This window comes from Chinchilla lanigera, unplaced genomic scaffold (assembly GCF_000276665.1).
Source record: "Chinchilla lanigera isolate Chin_1 unplaced genomic scaffold, ChiLan1.0 scaffold00024, whole genome shotgun sequence".
NCBI classification, from domain to species: Eukaryota; Metazoa; Chordata; class Mammalia; order Rodentia; family Chinchillidae; genus Chinchilla; species Chinchilla lanigera.
This window is the reverse complement of record NW_004955425.1, coordinates 2,116,228-2,129,420: the sequence shown is the minus strand read 5'-3', so window position 1 is coordinate 2,129,420 and position 13,193 is coordinate 2,116,228. Positions and strand designations below refer to the sequence as shown.

At 39.2% G+C, this 13,193-nt stretch overlaps 1 long non-coding RNA gene across 3 annotated transcripts in view; it reads left to right on the top strand.

The window, feature by feature from the left end:
• Positions 1-13,193, top strand: part of LOC102010922 — a 94,385-nt gene that overhangs the window by 79,070 nt on the left and 2,122 nt on the right. For all 3 annotated transcript variants that reach the window (XR_001234282.1, XR_001234280.1, XR_001234279.1), the window contains one exon: positions 12,641-12,678. This is a non-coding gene — a long non-coding RNA (uncharacterized LOC102010922). The remainder of the gene's footprint in view (positions 1-12,640; positions 12,679-13,193) is intronic.

Sequence of the window (13,193 nt, the reverse complement as noted above, 5' to 3'; positions counted from 1 at the left end):
GTCAGGCCGTGCAATTATAACTTGAAATATAAATAAGAATGTTAGCTCTATTTCCAAGGATAGAAACCACTTCTTTTACCTGTCACTCTGTAATATTCTCTAGGCTTTCCTCTAGCATACTTCCTAGCCTTACTGCCTGATGACCTCCTAAGTTAGGAGACAGTTTTATCCATGAGGACAGAACATTCCTGAAGGCAGAGATGAAATCTTTGGAACTCACTCTGCCCAAAGGCTGCCCAAAGCTGTCAGACTAGGAATGGCCCAGAAGGAGTGTTGCTTTGCTAGATGCCAGGCCTCTGCAGGGTCAGATGGGAGGACACAGGTTGGGGCAAAATCAGGGGTTAAGTCTGCCATTAAACATGTCAGTTCATGTCATTGCCCACTCAATATTCCACTCACCCCATATCACTGACTAGAAGCCAGTGTCTCCCGACGGCCTCCATTCTGGGTCACCAGACCTCCCTTATTTCCCTCTTCTCTTTTCCTTCTATTTTTCACTCTGGTCTCCAAACAATGGTGTAGATGGAGGCAATGCTACTAGTACTTCTTAGAAGAATATGACCTTGTCTTAAAAGCTAAAGCCAGTCCTGAGAGATCAAACATCCACATGCTACTGGGTAACTGCTTTCCCAGGAGCTGAACATCAATTTCTTTCCAAGAGGGAAATCTAAGCAGTTTATTTCCATGACTGCCACTCTTTCAAGAGTAATTTTTTTCCAAGGAGAATTTCCCCATCACTATCCCACAACAAACCAGCTCTGGCTAGGTTGGATGCCCCAGTCTTCTCTCTCACAGGAGCCTGTACTCTATCGTCATCATGGCATATTCACACTGAGTGCAAATTGCTCATTTTCTTATCTCTGTGTCCCATTAGACTGAGGAGAGGGGCTATGCAGTCCTTTAACTTTCGTGTCTCCAACCCTAAGAAGACATATAGCGGTTGATTGTTGACTGAAAATAGAAATGAATGAATTATTTCTAACTGCCTGTATTCCCTTAACCTGCTATAAGCTAGTCTTCAATATAACAGATATATAAAAATAAGGACATTGAGGACTATTAGGTCAACTTCTCTGTTCTGACTGCTATATTCTCTTGCTGATTTATGTTAATAATTACTGTCACTCTTATTTTGGAATTGGATGCAAAACTAAGTGTTACTTGAGTGAATATTCTCAAATTTTAAGTATTGGGAACCATGTTGAGGATGTGGAAATTCAAAGGGCTCAGAAGAAATTTTTCACACACACACACAGGCGGCAGCCAGGCCTAAGAACCTCTGCTCTCAATCCTTCCCTTTGTAAGTGCTCTTGGCCTCTTGACTAAGATCGAGTGTAAGCTCTCTCCCTGAGCCCACTATGTGCCAGGCACGTAGGAAGCAGTGCCTTTTCCTTTGATTTATTGATACAAAATGGTATATCATTCTTACATGCACTGGCTCTCATCTTGGAAGGCAATTAATTCTATAAGCCCTCCTTATTCACTCTATAGTTGGGCCACTGAGTGAATAAAAAAGGAGGTTCTGGTGATCACTTGCTTAAACTACACTCTTAGTATCTAAGGAACATATTTTAGTTCAATTCTTCATATGCATACTGTCAATTGGTCAGCTGTCAATTAAACTGGTACCTAAGCTGTCCATAGGTAAACTGTATAGAGTTTAATTTATACACTTTATACATGAATACAAATTATTAATGTTAAGGGCTCTACAGCATTCTCCCTCTACCACTGTCCGCTAAGCCCCTTCTTCCTCTGTCATTTTTTATACATACAGGGGGTGGGGACTTACTCTTGTATGAAAACCAATTAGTCTACAACACAATCCTCAGTTTTCTTGTGGGAATGGGATTCATCTGAAGCCTGTGTAGACTCCCACGTGGTATAGTAAAGAGAAAGGACAAAGGGCTATGGTGGCAGAGACAGAAAACAAAGAAAAATCTCCCCAAATTTAGGAGTACTAAATATGGAAGAGAACAAGTAATTTTAATGAATTTTGGCCATGATAGCAAACTCTAATTCTGCCTCTGTGTCCCTGGGACAGGACTGAAAGGGTGATATATTTGTTTAAGTTACATAGGTAACATAGGTTCACAATTTCAGCACTTACGATGTGGATGGTACAACAGAGACATTTAATTTTTGTTAATTAAATAATCACACGCAGCAAGCACTGGAAAATGGCACTCTCCCACATTATCATCACAGTATACTCACACACCTGTCCATTCATTCACATGTGTTTGGAGACCTAACTTCATATATGGTTAGGTGCACACTATTTATACCGTCACACACCAAGATTATGCATATGGGCACAACTAGACACAATTACATAGCACAGGTACTTAATTACCCTTATAAAATGACAAGAACAATAAAGGTTGAAACTGGAAATAGTGCATTGGTCCATATAGAGAGATTTGGCACAGAAAGAACTGAGCGAGCAGGATATGGGTGTATTGGACAGCAAAGCAAATTTAGGAAGAAACATTTTAATTGAAATTTTAAAAAAGGAAAGAAAATCCAATGAGACCACCAACAGCTTGAGGATCCAAAATTTGATCTTGATCTCGTAATTTTCTTTTTCTTTTTGAGACAGGGTTTTGCTATGTAGTTCACGCTAGCCTTAAACTCCTTTTGCAGCCCAAGCCGGCCTCAAACTTGCAGCAATCCTCCTGCCTCCATCTCCTGAGTGCTTGGATTATAGTTCTACACCACCATGCCTGGCCAGACCTTATAATTTTTTTGCATACACACACACACATGCATTCACAAACAACTTTACAAATGACACATATCCTTCTAAAACAGATCCAAACTAGTAACAATGGCTCTGATAACTGGGAAGAACTCCAAAGGGCACAGGGAGAAGCATTTCTTAGTAAGGAGGCACAAATTTTCTAACTAACATTCATTCATCTAGAAAAATTGAGGTAGTCTGGTGTGCAGAAGAAATATTTATTTCAAAGTTATTGGAATTGTATGAGATGGAATAAGTGAAGTCCCAGCCATGAAAAATATTAAGTTTATCTAAAAGATGAACTATCCCGTGGACTCAGGTATTGGCTTTTTGCCTGTTGAACAGTAACTAAATTCTACCTATATGAACCCATAATGTCTCCACCTAGAAAGTGGAATACAGTCATGTGTTCTGAGAGATGCATCACAAGACTATTTTTGTCATAGTCTGAACATTATAGAGTATACTTACATAAACATAGATGATATAGCCTACTACATACCTAGACCGTATGGCATACACACACATGCACACACAATAGCCTGTTATTCTTGGGGCCACAATGAACAAAATAATATGAGAGTAAATCAAGCACAACAGAAAACAATGCAATAAAGAGGTAAACATAAAATATATGAACTTGCTGCTTGTGTAACTGTAAACATTTTTAATAAGTAGAAGTATACTTTAAAATAATGATAAAAGTATATAGTGCAGTAAATATATAAACTAGTAGCATAGTAGTTTATCATAAAGTACTATGTACCGTATACAGTTATATATGATATACTTTTATATGACCAGACACAAACATTTGTGCACACCAGCATCACAGCCACAGCAATAATGTATTGTGCTCGACATTATGATGGCTATGATGTCACCGTGAACTTTTCAGCTCCATTAAAATCTCACATATAATCCCCACTATATATGCAGCTTGTTATTGACTGAAACGTCATTATGTGTGCATGGCTGCACTTGTTACCCTCTAGGAAAGTTATGATTTGCTTGCCAGTGCTCATCTTATCCATCTGAGTCTCGACATACACCCCCTGCCAGCAGGGGCCTTGCAATCCTTTCACTATGCTGTGCTGCTGCCCTGAGCTTCTGCTCACACTGTTCCCGCTGCGTGAAACATTCTTCCCCCCCTAACGGGCAACACTCTTGCCCGTTAACTCACAGCTCAGGTCTCAGTTTACCATCCTCAGCAATGCTGTTTCCAACTCACCCCACCTGTTACAAATGAGGTCAGTCCTTCCTCTCTTATGTTTTCGTAGTAGCCTGTTCGCTTTCATAGCCCTTTTCACAATTATAATTACTGTACTAAATTACTTGTGTACGTATTGTTTAATTATATCTTATCTTGTAAATCCATGGGTCAGATGTTGTATGTGCCACAACACTGTGGTGTTTTTAGGATTTAGAGCAGAACCCAGAAAATAGTACACACTCAATAAATATTAATAAAATGTTCAGTAAATGAATGGATGCATTCAAAATGGCTTCACTTTGGCTTTATTTATCTAATTCCTTCCCATCCACTTTGCTGTATTATAAGCTGTGCTATTATATGGTTCTACACAATGGTAAACAACACAAAAGGAACTCTACACCCTGTGCATAGTTGATTAACTCTAATATTCCTTGTTCAATTCTCCTTAAGATTTTTTTTTTAATTTTAAAGAGACTAGTACATGAGACACAAACAACAACAACAACAAAAATAGAACAGTAGCAGCATACCAGTATCACAGATGTAAACAAATCAAAGCAAGAACATTCAAAGTGATACAGGGTCTCAAGACAAATACAAGTCAACACTGGTTGTTACATTGCGTATCGTTATCCTCAGGTACATTGCTCAGATTATCAGATGTAAGAATGAAAGATCGCTCAAACCATTAAAGAGAATAAGAAAATAATTCTTCAATAAAACATTAGAGATAATACAGGGTTTCACTAGACAAGATGGTAGGAGTTCACCATTGTAATTCCATTGCATATTGTTACCTTCAAATCAGTTGCCCCTTAAGATCTTATAGACTGCCTAGTGATGAGTCATTAAGTCACAGCAGCTATAAACATGTTAAGGTCCAGCGTGAACCCGGTCTGACATCTTACCAGTTTTCTGGCTTTTGCAAAAATGCCTCCATCCATTTCAGAAATGGGCTTACTATAGAAATATGATGTTCAGGTGGCTGTATTTATGAGACACTGAATTTTCAGGATGCCTTCAATCAATAGGAAATAGACATCATATTCCTGCCTGAAGGAAACAGTGATGTGGCTGGTTATGGATTCAGGACTGAGGGAAATAAGGTGGTGCTCAGAGAATTACTTTTATACAGAGATGCACTAACTTATCTTAGGGAGAATGGCTGGCACAACAATTAGAATCGATTGTAGTAAGAACCATGGAAAATTTTAAATATATGTTAGTCAGAAAGAAATGGATTAGCCGTGGATATATAACATGGAAGAGACAAGCCTCAGCAGAGGTGGTCACAGACAACAGAAATTGATGAATTACAGTCACATCAGCAAAACCTTATCTCCTAACGGGAGGGATGAAAAGGCTACCTATGTCCATGGAGATTTAACACCCATCTCATCCAATTTCTTGTTGTGACTTTATGCTAACCAAACTACCCTTCATTAAAATATAGTTTCTCATCTAAGACTGTGTAATAAAATATGTTAGTCTTGCTAATATCCATATCTCTTTTGACAACAGCACTGTTGTTCGTGGAAATGCACTGGCACATCAGTCTTGAAAACTCCGTTACACTGAGTCCTCTCCTGAGTGGAACGCCCTCTACATGGGCAGCAAGAAGTAGGTGTCGGTGCATGTATAGCCGAGGCCGGCTGGAAGCCTGACACGCCAGCGCAGAGGCTTCCCTGGCAGTAATTCCTCTGAGAGGGTATCCTTGCTCTCTAGCTTCTCGCAGCCAAATCTGGAACTTCCTCTACAAGGTTTCTTTCCAAGTTTAAAATAGAGACCAGGTGAAAGTGAAATGTTAACTAGCTCCACCCACACTCTCTTAGAGTCTCCTTTGAACAGTATAGTGGCAAGACTTGAAATCCAAGGCACTAGTGGTGATAAAAACTAATAAATCAGAAAAGGCATGAACACTAGGAGGCAGGCAAGAAAGAAGAGAGCAGAAAAGAGTGAGGGGAAGATGTCCTCATCTCAGAAGCTGAGGAGACACAGATACTGCATCAAAGAGATGAAAAGCAGCATGATAGAATGTAAGTTACAAGTATAATCAATTAAAAAAACTAAAAATAAGAATAATAACCACATCGGTATGATTAGGAAAATGCAAGGAAACCAAATCCAGTTCTATCACAGCAGGGGGTCAGTAGCGACTCTGAAAGTCAATAAATCAAGAAATGCAAGGGGCTGGGGATTTAGCTCAGCGGCAAAGCGCCTGCCTGGCAAGCGCAAGGTCATGAGTTCGGTTCCCGGTACTGGAGAAAAACCAAAAAAAAAAAAAAAAAAAAAAAAAAAAAGAAATGCAAAGAGAAGCATGTTATTTAGAGGCCTAGCGTTAACTAACAGAAGATAGTTTTAATAATTCTAAGTGGCTGTCTCTAGAGATGGGCTGAAACAAAGGAGGCTCTTTTATCAGTCCTTTGTTCTTAATATTATTTTATTTTTGATCATGTACATTTTGATTCATTTGTGTTATTTAAATTAGTTTTTGTTTCTTTAAATTTTTATTAGTAGTAGTACATCTTTGCAGTCCATATGATCACATTCACCATGGAAAGTTAATATATGTAAATGACAGTTTGATTCTTTTTATTTTTAAATTTTTAATTTATTTATTTTTATTTTTTGCAATACTGGGAATTGAACTCACAACCTTGCGCTTGCCAGGCAGGTGCTTATGCCACTGAGCTATATCCCCAGCCCTTTAATTCTTTTTAAATCCCCTTCCCCCCAGTCCTCACCCCTTCCCTCCATCTCTTGGTCTTCTTATTCATTTTTTGTCCAACCAATATTTATGAAGTCCCAGCTATGTGCAAGGCACTGGAAACATAACACTAAATACTACTTTAAAATCTTGCTTTCAAAAATCTAGAGGAGGAAAGAGAAAATACATACAGCATGGGGTATGCCTGATGGTATTAGGTGCAGACAAGAAAAATAAAACACTTTCATAGCCATGATTTGAACACAGACTAGAAGGAAATGAGAAAGCCTGTGGATTCCTGGGGGCAGAGGGTCCTAGGCAGCAGCCAGTGCAAAGGCCTGGAGGGAGAAAGGCCTAGAGAGCCTGCGGAACAGCAAGAGACGAGTGTAGCTACAATGAAACGAGTCAAGAGATGCACTCAGAGAGGTAGTGGGGGTGAGACCGGAACACCTGGCGGAAGTAAAGCTTTGCAGGTATCGGCATATTTTGTTCTTTAGTCTGAGTAAGATGGGAAGTCCGTTGAAAGATTTGGACAAAGGAATAACCTTTGACAACTTCAAAAAATTCTGACTTTTCTGAGATGATTCAAGAAGGAAGCAAACAGACCAATAAGGATGGAGATCCAGTCTTTTATTTCTAACTTTTATATCTCCTTTTATTTCTAACTTGAAGAATTTTAAAGTTAGAAATAAAATTTAAAAAGACTCTCCTGATTTATCATTAAATAAAATAACAGAGTGCATTTTCTTGTTTTAACATGTGAATATCTATGTGTTAAATATTTTTAATGACACACAGGAGAGTGCTCTGTAACTGCCCTCAGCGGGTCTTTCAATATCATTGCTCTCCGTGACAGTCCAGCTGTCAACCAGTGGCGCTAAGGAGGGGATCTTCAGAATTGGTGCTGGAACAGCTTTGTAGGTATTTTAACCTTGTCCCCTGATTTTGAATCCTGAGCATTTTTGTTCCTATTATGTGCACATCAGTAATTCTCAAACCTGACTGATCATTAGAAACACACAGAAAAGCTTTCTACAAAACTGGACATCTGCCCCCCAACTCTAACAGCTTCTGGGTGCTTTGGCTTGAGGCGGGGTCTGGGCCCAATGTGCCAAAGGCGGGCCGTGCGAGCAGCACACCCAGGGGAGGTAGGAAGTGGATGTGTTATGTTTGTGAACTTAGAGAACAGCGATAGAACCAGTTAAAATGTGTTTGCTTTTTCTCGTCATTGTGGCTGGTGGTTCTAAAGAATGTTAGTGATAAAATATTTCTTCCCCTGAAAATCTTTTTTAAAAATTTTTTAGTCTACATGCCAAACAGGTACTGTTAAGTTTAACATCCATGCAAGCTCCGTGACACACGTTATTATTATTTGTCCTTTAATAAGCATCATGGCCTACATGGAAGTTAATCCAGAGACTTTACAGTTACACAGTCAGGCTGACATTTAGTCTCACCTGCGCATGCTCATTTAAAGAGAAAATTTTAATGGCTGAAAGTTTGAGTTTGCTTTAGGCTTAATTTGTGCCTCATTACAAGTACATTTCCCTGTATTTAAATAGTAGATTCTAAATAAGAAGAACACAGGACAACAGTCTTAGTAAAGACAAAGAAGCAGGTTACTTCAATTCTTCCCTTGTACATAATAATCTGGAGATTTTATTAGTGTTTTTATTTTATTAGTGTTTCAAATTTGAAATAGTAAAACAGAACAAAAATAAGGTATAGAATTTCTTCCATTACTTAAGACTGAACCCATAGTTTTCCCAGTGAGCTATATTCCTAGCTCTTTTTTATTTTTTTCCTTAAAACAGGTTTTCATGCTGGGCTGGTGGCGGACACCTATAATCCCACCACTTGGAAGGCTGAGGCAGGAGAATTGCTGTGAGTTCCAGGCCAGCCTGGCCTACAAAGTGAGTTCAAGGCCAGCTTGAACCGCATAGTGAAACACTGTCTCAAAATAAAAAAAGTTGCTAAATTCCCAAGCTAAGCTCAGACTTGTAAAGTCCTACCTTAGAACACTGGAGTGCTAGGATTACAGATATGTACCACCATGCACAGTTGGTATATAATATTTTACAAAGAGTGAATCCTATTTCATAAATGATTTATTTTATTGAGTCAAATTTTTAAATAAAAGTTGCATTTCCTTTTATTTATAAATGAAGATTGAGCCAAGAAAATCATGTTTTATTATATATGACACATAAGCAAATTACATATTTTCTATGATATAATCAGTTATTACTGATTATTATATAATTATTATTAAAATAATCTTGTCATAGAGAGGAGGCAGGTTTTTATCTGCTCCAAGTGTCAAATGGATTCAGTGCTTCTTTAAGTCTAGAAGTCTTTATCTAACTAGTAACAGCTAAATCTTGGAAGCAGCCTAGGTGTCCACCAGTGGATGAATGGATAAAGAAAATGTGGTATCCATACACAATGTCGTACTGCTCTGCCATAACGAAGTTTAAATTTGAGTCACTCATAGTAACACAGATGCACCTTGAGACCACAATGTTAAGTGAAATAAATCAGACACAGTTTAATTATCACAGAGTTTCTCAATATGTGAACCCACAATAGAAATGCAGAACAAAATAGAAGGTAGATAACGGGAAGTAGGACGATAGAACTTCTGCAAAAAGAAAAGGAACAAAACATGAAGGGAGGGGGACGGACGGGGAGGGAGAGGGCGTGACAAAGAATTAAAATATGCTATGTACTCGCAACAACTTCCCAGGAAGAATATAATCATCATGTATTGAAAACATGAACTACTAAAGAAAGAAAGAAAGAAATAAAAGATCCAGCAGAGTGTAGTGGTGTATGTCTGTAATCCCAGCACACAAGAGGTTAAGGCAGGAGGATCACCATGAATTCAAGGCCAGCCTGCACTACATAAGGGGACCCTGTCTCAGAAAAAAAGAAACCCCCCAAATAAAATTCTCTATACCCACTCTACTCCCAGTTTTTGCCACATTTGTTCTACCAGGCTCCCTGAAGAAGGCGAAAGTTTGCTGCTTCCAGGCAGTGTTGTGCTGGCAAATATGTAAGGAGAATTTTTAGCAGTTATTGAATTCCACAGTGTAAATACTCTCAATAGGCTGAGTTCAAATGACCAACTTACTGTCATCCTGTCTGCAAAATTCCTGAAAATATAACCATCCACTCTTCCCAGCTGGTCCAAATCTGCTGCAGCACTTCACTGCTCCCAGGAGTCCCCAAGACTCTGCTGGCAGGATAGTGGCTTCCATGGAAAAGTCTTGCTTACGCTTTAGAAACTAAAATTCAGTTATGTGAGTTATGTATTGAATTTTTTGAGTTCATCTTTAAAAATGAGACCATGTTTACACAGCCTCCCAACAAGGGTCAGGAATAAAAACCCTGTTTAGTTCTTTGCCCATTTCATATAATACATACTGATCCAAGGAGTGTTCTTGAATGAAAAGATAATTTTCTAGTAATCTGTGTGTAACGCTTACTTACAAAGTTTAACTTCTGCACTTACGTTTGTTGGTGACGGGTACCTAGCTGAATTTATATTCCTCTATCCCCAGCCAAAATGTTTCGTCATATGATTCAATTTGTCTTTCTACTAAGGGCTGAGACAAGTTCCCATCTTGACTTTGGAATCTTACCTACTGGTTAAAAGAATGAGCTGCAGCCAAACAGACCTGAGGTCACATTCAAGTACTTGGCTAGGAGACCATCTACCCTCCCTGAGCCTCAGTAATACTTGCTACCTCATAGGGTTGTTGTGAGGGGTTTTTTTGGTGGTTGTTGTTGGTTTTTTTTTTTTTTTTTTTAAAGGGGGAAAGATTTATTTTGTTCTTTTTTCATTTTTTTGTCTTTTGTCTTTTTGAGACAGGGTCTCACTATGCAGTTCAGGCTAGCCTTGAGCTCACCTTGTAGCCCAGGCTGGTCTCAAACTCACAAGGATCCTCCTGCCTCAGCCTTCCGAGCGCTGGGATTATAGGTGTGCACCACCACGCCCAGCTTTTTTTTTTCTTTATTTTAAAGAGAAAAGATAAATATAATGCAACAGTTTGAAAACAGGTTAGTAGGAGTTACAATAATTAATACACTGCATATCGTTGTCTTCGTAGTAGTTATTCAGAGGACAAGTTATAGGTATGGTATTTTGTCCAAACAATATTAACACAAACCTGTCTTTTCAATGAACTAAGAGAAACTAACTCTGTAACTATCTTAAGAATCTTGTACATAAATATGTTTTTTCTCTTTCCCTTTCTTTCTTTCCCCTTTCCCCCATCACAGTTTGTCCTTTCTTTTGAACATTTTCTTCCCAATTCACAACATCTATTGTATATTTTGGATCTTCTTGTGAGGTTTAAGTATCATAACACTAAGTGTACTCCCTGTGCTTAAAACTTAGCCTCACCGTATGTATGCTATTATTATTATAATTGTCCTAATAAGAATTAATGTTATTGCTCTCCTACACTTTTTGGTTACCATGGAAATGAATAGCGGAGGTGCTGATGTTTACCAAGATACACCCTCCACTGGGCTGAAAACAATTAAAGGATCATTGCACATTGCTGAGTCCTTGCTGTGTTCGTAATTACTTGCAGAGCATAGTTTAGAAGAAACCCCAATATATAATTTCTGTATATTATTTGGTTTAGACAAAATCTCAATAGTTAACTCCCTCTTGTTACTTCACTGTTCACTTGTTGTGTTTTGTTTTCTTTTTTTTTTTTTTGGTTTTTTTGGTTTTTTTCTCCGGTACCGGGAACCGAACTCACGACCTTGCACTTGCCAGGCAGGTGCTTTTGCCGCTGAGCTAAATCCCCAGCCCCCGTGTTTTGTTTTCTTAACTATTTAGTGAAAACACGGAGCCACATCTTATTTGTCAGGGAGCTCCTTCACAGCACTTAGCAGAGCGCCTGGTACGAAGTGGCTGTTCAGTAAATATTTGATTGACTACCTTGTTTTTAGAGGAGGTTTGCTCTTTTGTTTACTGCTTTTGTGCTATAAATCTATGTTGTTTTTCTTTTCCTGATTGCCAGAGACTAAGGGAGGAGGACAAAACAATCACCTCCTGTCCTCCTGACAAAAATGTGTATTGTAGCCGGGGATAGTGGCACACGCCTGTAATCCCAGCACTCAGGAGGTTGAGGCAGGAGGAGTTCAAGACCAGCCTGGGCTACAAAGCGAGCTGAAGGCCAGCCTGAACTGCACAGGGAGACCTTGTCTCAAAAAGACAAAAAAAAAATGTGTATTGTTTATATTAATACAAAGTTTGCATGTAGATGGATGGATCCAGTTAATAAAAGTGACCAGTGACAGAACTTCTTAAGCAATGTTCTGGAATAAAGAACATAGCTTTATTATCAAAAAGACAATAATGCCTTAAGGGTTTTCAGATCTGTTGTATTTCTTTGTGCTTTTGTTAAAGACTAGGTAGCCCTCAAAGAGCACTTGGGAGCTGACCCAGGCTGTGTGCATGACTAATCCTGTCTGCAGATGGATCTTCCCATACTGTTCTTAGAGTGGAACAGAGCGCAGGAAGCCTGAAGAGATTCTGGAGACTTTGTACTAGCTGAATGGCTATACCTAGATGTGAGAGATAGCCCTTGCTGAGTGCCTATAGGGGCCAAAGGACAGGGAGAATCATGGATGCGAGCAGGTGTCTGACTTGAACTATGTGTGGATGCAGTCTACTGAGCTGGAAAACTCTGCTGGAGAAACAGGTGTCAGTAGAAAAAAACAGTCTTGCTCTGGACACATCAAATTTGAGATGCTTATAAATAGTCATCTACTGCAGTTGTCAAGGAGGAAATTAGATATTAGCCAGGAGGGACTCAGATCCTAAAGAGTAGCCCAGGTCAGATGCATAAGCTGGGGGAGGGAAAGGATCATCAACACATGTGCCATTTGAAAATATGAGAAATTACAAATTCTCTTGGGAGGAGAAATGAGAAATTTTTTTTTCTTCTTTCAGATGTCGGAGATGGAGCCCAAGATTTCACAAGAGCATAGGTAAGAGCTCTATCACTCAGCTAAACCCCTCGCCCAAAGCCCCTATTTAGAACATACAAAGAGAAGGTCGAAAACCTGCAAAGAAAAAGAGATGATTTGTACAAAGACACAGGAGCAGGACCAAGAAAAAACCAAGACCTATGAAGTGAAGGATCCATCTCCCTGGAGTAAACAGAGAAGGACTGGAAGTGGAAGAACCTGTCTCAGGAAACAGGCACTGAGGCAAATTTTGGCATCTGAGGAATCTTACTTATCAGTCTCATGGATTTGACATCCATGGAAAGGAAAACATAGAGAAAAAGAAGGGAAGGAAAAGGGAAGGGAAGGGAAGGAAAAGGGAAGGGAAGGGAAAGGGAGGGAAGAGAAGGGAAGGAAAGGAAAGGGAAGGAAAGGAAAGGAAAGGGAAGGGAAGGGAAGGGAAGGGAAGGGAAGGGAAGGAAAGGAAAGGAAAGGAAAGGAAAGGAAAGGAAAGGAAAGGAAAGGAAAGGAAAGGAAAGGAAAGGAAAGGAAAGGAA